We start from the raw sequence: 8,855 nt of genomic DNA, 5'->3' as shown, positions 1-8,855 counted from the left end.
AAATGATCACACACAAACTAAAAAAAGCTGCTAAATCATTCAGAGGTTTTTAGGGTTTTTTTTGAAGAATTCTTTAAGCCCCCAACCTCCCTCTTGAACATGTTAATGACTCCTTTAACATATATTTCTTTATGGCAATCTGATAACTGATATTCTGTTCATGAATACATGAAATATTTATCTGACCACAAACAAATGAAATGAAAATCACTTCATGAATTTCCTTGGAGGCTCCCAAAATCACACAGTACTCATTTTGTTGTGATTTTGTTTTTTATTCTTCTTAGCACATGTCACATGCCAGCTTTTGGAGAGAAACCTTTAGGGGTATCTCCAAAGAAATGACTTTTTTTTTAAATGTTTTCAGAGCACAGAAGATGAGAGCTTATTGTGACTCTTCCTGAAATAGGTGTCTTGAAGGCAGTATGTCGGAAACATCTCTTCAGAAGGCAGGCTCCATAACTTATATAAACATCAAACAATTTTAAATTATAATTTGGGGGAAAACATGCTCAAGGAGAGATGCAATATTAATAAACAGCATCTTTGAATTTTCAAAGTAGAAGGATGAATGTTAAATAAAAATGCCATGAATGAACTTATGGTTTCAAGAACAACTTTACTTTGTCTCCTAGCTAGGTTATGTCCATTCTGAGTGAAACTGACCAGGACACTAAATGCTATATTGGCACTAATATAATCATGCTGATGGTTGTAATAAGGAAAGTCATTAGCTGCAGAGTGAAGTAGCAAAAGACTAACAAGATTGAACTTCCTCTACATTCTGTAATCTCTCCTAAATAGTATTAAAATGCCATGTCCAATTCATGTTTCTCTTCTCACATTTTTAAATAGAGCAGACAGTGACATATTGTTCTCTTTTCAGATGAAGTAACTCACTGACCTCTTCTTCTAATTTGCATTCAAAGGTAGATGTCCACTTCCTTATGAAAAAGTTATTCTTAGCTGCCCATACCTTTTCTTCTTCCAAACTCAGGCAAACTTCCAGACTCATTCTGTTTGCTAGTTGTTTATATCCTTCCTGGTATTAGTATAAGTTCTCTCATTCCAGGATGAGACATGTAACTCAACCAGGTATTTGGTATTAAAACATCACTCTTCTTCTTGTCTTCAATCCCCTCTACAGCTCTGTTATTTTTGATTCATCCTATCCCCCGATCTGCTCTGTAATGCCCAGTCAAAGCAACTTTCCTCATTGCTCCTTTTATCTCCTTCTCCTACTCAGTACTTTGTGCCTACATGGACAGCATCCTTTGCACTTGGAACAGTCTGCCAGCCAATATTTGCCAACCCACTTTGTGTCCTTCAGCTCTTAAAATATCTCAAGAGAATGTCCAATTTCCACTAAGTTGGGAGGATTTAGTCACCATGTGTCAATGAGGTTGACATACAATTCTGGATCCCCAGGTGAACTTGCATTCTTAGGTGGCATCACTAGCAAAAAAAAAAAAAGCACTTGTTTCATCCAGGTTTAGTGTGGTGCTTGCTACTGTTTCTGCCCAATACAGACACAGACATGACACAGCTATCCATCCCTTGGTAACTTATAATGATGGCATTTATAATATTTTTATACCTGTTATGCTTTGGCAGTGGAATGTGCTTGTATGTCAAACACTCAACAGCTAGCCAGCAAATCCAGCAAGCTATCTGAACCTTTAGCAGACTCCTAGCTCTTAAAGTCATCCATTAAGTATGTCTATTGGTGTCAACATCTGTTTTTTTCAGGGGCAGAGCTGGACCTCAGCACATTTTTGTTCTGTGGATATCTTCACTGGACAGCTGTAAATAAAACTGTATTCATCATTAAACATAGGTAAACCTCATGGATATTTGTAAAATAATGTAGATCTGGATGAATTGTTAATTAAAGCCAACCAGAGAATGAATTGATTGTTACCTTTGTCATGTCATCTCATGTAATTTCTCATAAGCACCAGTATCACAAGCCAGTTTTCATAGGAAATAATGACTAGTGGTCAGGGGAATTTGTATTTAAGAAGCACCACATTATATCCTGATAGGTAAAGAATTAACACTGCTCCTTTGGAGACAGCTAACACTTAGTTAAGGTCAAGTAGTCTGTTGCATATCCACTAGTTTGGGTATCTCATGGAGGGTTGTTTTTCACATCTTTTTTTTTTTTAAATTAACATTTTAAGGTCCATCATCATAAAATACAAGGTCCTGGAATTCTTAGTTAGAATTATATCCTGACCAATCCTTATACGTGTGAGGCCAGGGAAGGTCCAAGGTAGTGTGGCTCTGTTGGGACTCTGTTGGACCTACCACAGCCATGGCCTCTTGAATTCTTTAAGACTTGGGGAGAGTGCCCACAAAAAGGACAAACCCAGCCCCTTCCTTCACAACAGAGTGGTGCGGGGCAAGTTCTGTGAGCTGATTCTCATCACCTGTACTCCCTGCTATGAGTTGTGTTAGGGGAGGTTTCATCTAACCTATGATTCTGTGTTATTGACTGTTTCTGGTAGAAAAATAGAATCCCAATCCCAGGTGTTAAACTCTGATGCTGCAAACCCTTATTCCCATGAGAAATCTCAGTCTAACGCAAATGGAATGCTTTGCATGTGTAAGCGCTATTTACATGCAAGGCTGGATCTCATAGTCCTAGAGTGTAAATAGAGAGGACCTTGATTTTGGATATGTATTAAAATGCACTGTAACTCTAAGTATTGTATAAATCAACACATACTAATCCTACCTTAGTGCAGGGGAGACAGACCATATGACCTCTTGAGGTCCCTTCCAGCCATGTATTTCTATAATTCTTTGATTTGAGATTTTAAATGACCCTGCCATTTGTTTAAATGTCCACCTCTCTGAGGAGGTCAGATTTGCATGAGATGTACAAATGAGGCAGAATAATATCTTTTTGGATGGATGGTCTGCTCCTTTTGCTTCTCCAGCAGTAAATTTTCTTTGACAAACCCATGCAACTGGTATATAATTCTTTAATGAAACGGGTCAATAACTATCCCAGCTCCAAGTATTGCAAAGAAGCAGCTAAAATGAAAGCAGTAGTGATTAAACCAAAAGTCTAATTTTCCCTTTTATTCAGAAGATTAATTCAGTCTGTTAAAACTCTGCATTTTAATAGGATAGAGTGAAAGCAGTGGTCTGTGCAGCACAGAGGAGGGTAGGTAAAAGAAAGTCTTCTGATCCTTGTCATTCTGGATTGTGAGTGGCTGTAACGGGTCGACTCACCCCCGCGACGCCTCCTGCTGGTGACTCTGGGAATTAGCTCTGTTTCCAGCGCTGGAGCGCCCTCGGCAGGCTGGTGATCCACCTGTCTTCTGGCCCCCCGTGTCCCTCCCTGGACCTGGTGCCCTCTTACATGGGGTGCTGCCCCCTAGCAGTAACCCCTTTCTCTCTGGGTCTCCCCTTCTGTCTCAGGGAACCCCCACTCTCTATCCCCACCTTGCCTCAGTATATGGCTACTGCCAGTCATTGTCTAGCCCCACACTCTGGGGCAGACTGCAGTGTCAGCCTACTCATCACAGGCAAAGGGGTTTGGACCTGCTGCCTTGGCCTACCCCTGGGCTGCCCTCTGCAACCCACAGTACCTATTGGCCCACTGCTAGGCCGCAGCCTGGGGCTTTCTAGGCTGGAGCTCCCCGGTTCCTCAGCCTTCCCCAGCCCTGCTGCACTCAGGTATCTAGTCTCAAGCCCTAAACAGCCAGGCCCATCTCTCTCTAAAGCCAGAGAGAGACTGTCTGGCTTCTGGCTTCCCTGGCCTTTTTTATAAGGCCTGTGGCTCAGTTTGGGGCGTGGCCTCACCTGCAGCCACTTCCCCAATCAGCCCAGGCTAAAGGCTGTCTTCTCAAGCCCTGCCAGGCCACTTTTTTAACCCCCTCCGGGCCGGAGAGGGGTCCACCCCGCTACAGTGGCTCATAACAACATCCTGATTTGAGTGTGTGATCTCTAATTAAAGGATGTTAAAATATTCAGAATTTGGGAAAGTCTCTGAAGCCAGCCCCAGAAAGAGGCTTTGTTCCCTTTATCAAAGTGATTTAGTTATAATAAGTTGGCTTTGTAAGCAGAGATCATAATTCTGATAAAATATACAAAAAGAAATTTTAAAAAGTACACACAACAACCCCCCCCCCACACACACACAATCAAATGGTTTTTAAAATCCAAGTGGAAAAAACCCCCAAGTCTGGTTGATGGAAACAATCAGACCTCATGCCAGCTATGAAATTTTCCATATGAGCCAGAATGTTGTTCTTCTATTTAATAAACTGTGAAAGAAATAATTAGAAATAGTGAGCGGGGGGGAGAAAGAGGTCATAATCTGAAAATGAAAAGAATGACTGCAGCACCTTGTATCAATTTCTAGCAGCAAGTGACTGTCAAGTAGTATTTTAACTATCTCCTGATAACATGTAGATTATCCTTATCTTCACATTACCTCCCAGGTAGCATCTCCTCCAATAAATAAATAGAATTCTGTGTTCAAAGATTCGTCATTAACTTGTTCAAAGGATCCATTTATGGACTTTTATGTGGTACTTCTCTGGTAGTTTGTTCTCCTCAGTTGCAGTTCTTGTTAAAATCTTTTTGTTTGAAAATGATTATGGTGTAGATTTCCTAAACATCTGGACAACTACTTGTGGTGCCAATGGACAGACATAGACTAATGGACACCTACACTTTTCAGCAGTCAATGAAGATGAGTAGCTCACTGCTGTCTATTGAGAATGTCTCACTAAAGGCTACATTTTGCCTACCTGTAGTGGGGGGAGGGTCACCCACTCCTGCCTTAAAAGGCTGAAAACAGTCTGGAGAGAGGGCTGTGGCAGGGAAGGAAAAGTGGGGCTGATTGGGGGAAGCAGCCTCAGCTGGGGGCCACGCCCCAATCAGGCCGCAGCTGGCTTAGTGAGGGCCCAGGTGGCCCTTATAAGAGGGCTGGGTCTAGAAGCCAGAGATGGAGTCTCTCTCTAGTGGTAGAGAGGGAAGGGCCTGGCTGCTGAGAGGGTAACAAGACTGGAGCAGTGCTAGGGGAAGGCCAGAGGAGCTGGGGAGCTCTGGCCTAGAACCCCCGCCCCCAGGCTGCAAGCCTTGTTAAAGGCCAGAAAAAAGTAATGTGGGGCAGGGCTGGGGGAAAGCCCGAGGAGCTGGGGAGCTCCGGCCTAGAAACCAACCAGGCTGCAGGCCTTGTTAAAGGCCAAAGAAGGTACTGGTGTTGCAGAGGGCAGCCCAAGGGTAGGCAGAGGCAGCAGGTCCAAAAACCTCCTTGCCGGTGATGAGTGGCATTTACACTGCAGTCTGCCTCAGTGAACAAGGGGCTAGGTTGAGACTGGAAGTAGCCATAGTCTCAGGTGAGGTGGAGATAGAGGGTGGGGGTTCCCTGGGGAGGGGAGACCCAGATTTGTGGAGATACTGCCAGGGAGCAGCACCCTGGCCTGAAAGGGGCACAAGGGTCCAGGAGGGACTCAGGCCCAGCGGAAAATGGGACATTGACCTGCAGAGCGTGCTCTGGAGGCTGGCAAGCTAATTCCCTGGACGACCAGCAGGAGGCACTGCACCGGGTGAGTCATCACCTCGTTACACTACCCCTGTAGAGAGATGCTGGGGGTGGGGATGTAGGTGGAAGATGCAAAACTAAGTGATTGGACAACAAAATGGCAAATTAAATTTAATGTGGATAAATGTAAAGTAATGCACATTGGAAAAAATAATCCCAACTATACATACAATATGATGGGGGCTAATTTAGCTACAACAAGTCAGGAAAAAGATCTTGGAGTCATCGTGGACAGTTCTCTGAAGATGTCCACCCAGTGTGCAGAAAAGCAAACAGGATGTTAGGAATCATTAAAAAGGGGATAGAGAATAAGACTGAGAATATATTATTGCCCTTATGTAAATCCATGGTACGTCCACATCTCAAATACTGTGTACAGGTGTGGTCTCACCTCAAAAAAGATATACTGGCACTAGAAAAGGTTCAGAAAAGGGCAACTACAATGATTAGGGGTTTGGAGAGAGGCCCATATGAGGAAAGATTAAAGAGGCTAGGACTCTTCAGCTTGGAAAAGAGAAGACTAAGGGGGGATATGATAGAGGTATATAAAATCATGAGTGGTGTGGAGAAAGTGGATAAGGAAAAGTTATTTACTTATTCCCATAATACAAGAACTAGGGGTCATCAAATGAAATTAATAGGCAGCAGGTTTAAAACAAATAAAAGGAAGTTCTTCTTCACGCAGCGCACAGTCAACTTGTGGAACTCCTTACCTGAGGAGGTTGTGAAGGCTAGGACTATAACAGCGTTTAAAAGAGAACTGGATAAATTCATGGTGGTTAAGTCCATAAATGGCTATTAGCCAGGATGGGTAAGGAATGGTGTCCCTAGCCTCTGTTTGTCAGGATGGAGATGGATGGCAGGAGAGTGATCACTTGATCATTGCCTGTTAGGTTCACTCCCTCTGGGGCACCTGGCATTGGCCACTGTCGATAGACAGATACTGGGCTAGATGAACCTTTGGTCTGACCCGGTACGGCCGTTCTTATGTTCTTATGCTCTTAAGCAACATTCATCTTTTGCATACAGAGAGACAAGCACTGTCCTTGGTCCTCTTGATCCTACTCTTGTCCCAGCAGTGGTGCTGCCCTCCTACTCTCCAGCTGGTATACTAAGCTGGCATGGAGAACGAACATGTTGCACCCTGCTAACTGTTGAAATGGATGCCACTGTGGTTTGGCCTTTTCTAATGTTTCCAGAGCCATTTATAAGGGTGGCCATTTCTTCAATCTAACCCCTAGTATGAGAACAATAAATAGGAGCCACAAGCAGTGAGTGGATACCCAGAATGGTCTGTTTACTTTATAACTCTAATTTATCTAGCTGAGTATAATAATCAGACATTGAGATGTATCACCAAAATTCAGTCTTGACTCATTGGAAATTGGCTATTTTAATCCTAGAAAAACTGTGTTTGTTGGTGTTGGTTTAAATCTTTAAATAGCTTTAGGCCTTCCTACTTGTCATTGCCTTTATCGCCATACTAGACTCCACATTTGTCATCACCAAGAGCACTTGAACTGGAGACCCTTAGATTTAAAAGATATGAGTGATAGAGCATTCTGGTTGAGGGCTCCCTGTGGGACTCATTCCCTGCTTTGATCTGCAATAAGCCAAGTGTGTTGTCATTTGTACCCAGGCTTTGAGATAGGAGTGCATGGGGGAGGCTAACATTTCTGTGGGAAGTGTTGTTGGAGTTTTTTGATGGGTCACATTTTGCAGGGGGCTTTTAGTGTTGATTCTTTTGTAATTTATTCCAAAGGCTTTTAGAGTACTAAATAGTTATTTTGGAGGACTCTTGTTTTCCTTTTTTTTTTTATCATCATTTTCTATCTATACATATCATCATACAGAAATAAAACAGGACAGAACATCAGTGTAGTTATTTGATGGGATCTATTTTCCATAAACCTATGTTGATTGGCATTAATTACATATATTTACATTTACATTATTTAAATCTATATCTCTAGGAACAAAGATGGAAGGCCATACTTACTAGACAGGGGACTCTATCCTGGGAAGCAGTGACTCTGAAAGAGATTTGGGGGTTTGGGGGTTGTGAACATGAGCTCCCAGTACAATGCTATGGGCAAAAAGTCTAATGCAGTGGCTCTTTAATGTCTCTCCTGTGGCTCATTGCAGCACATGATATTAAAACACTGTGTCATTTAATTATTAACCAATCAGGATTTTTTACTATGTTATTAAGCAATTGTAGTGGATAAAATAATAATTCTTGGTCAGTCATTTTGTTGTGAGAATAATATATAGTAAATGAAACAATGAATTCACACTACTGTAGCTCTTTTGGATAATGTTGATTGCTAATCTGGCTCCTGAACCAGTGAGATCTGAGTATCACCAGTCTAATAGGATCCTGGGATGTATAAACAGGGGAATCTTGAATAGGATTAGCGAGGTTATTTTACCTCTGTATTTGACACTGGTGTGACCCACAAAAACAATTAAAGGATTAGAAAACACAACATATAGTGATAAACTCATGGAGCACAATCAAGGAGAAGGTTGATCACAGTCTATGAGTACCTATATGAGGAACAAATATTTGATAATGGAGTCTTAATTTCGAGCAGAGAAAGGTATAACACAATCCAATGGCTGGAAGTTGAAGTTAGACAAATTCATACTGGAAATAAGGCCTATGTTTTTAACAGTGAGGATAATTAACCATTGGAAAAAATTGCTCAGGGTCATGGTGGATTCTCCATTACTGGCAATTTTTAAATAAAGATTAGAAGTTTTTCAAAAAGATGGTCTTAGTTCAAAAGAGATTATTTTGGGGAAGTCTTGTGGCCTATGTTATACAGGAAGTCAGACTAGATGATCACAGCAATCCCTTCTGGCATTGGAAGCTATGATTCAATGAGCCTATGAACATCTATGTTTGCATACGCAGTGGAGTTGGGGAATTTTTCAAAACTGAGTTGCTTCAGGGTGCCAGTGTGATTTGAAATTTGGCTGTGGGCAACTGCTGGGAACAGCACTTAGGCCAAAGGGAGTTTTTGGTGGATATTTTTACCAGTTCCAGTATGGCTCCTTTTTCTCACATTTTGATCATTCAATTGAGGTCAGATTGTTACTGCAATGTGGACTATAAAAGACTATATAACAGGCTGTAGTTTGCACTGTCTGTGATAATTTGATTGTTGCTGAGTGTGGTCACAGGAGATTCTGCCTAACTAATGCTGCACAGGTCATCTCTAAGGTTTCCTCATTCATACTTAGAATCAACTGTCACATTGATCTTCTCATATACTATATGCTA

Source organism: Mauremys mutica, chromosome 4 (genome assembly GCF_020497125.1).
Source record: "Mauremys mutica isolate MM-2020 ecotype Southern chromosome 4, ASM2049712v1, whole genome shotgun sequence".
NCBI lineage: Eukaryota > Metazoa > Chordata > Testudines > Geoemydidae > Mauremys > Mauremys mutica.
This window is presented reverse-complemented; position numbering follows the sequence as displayed.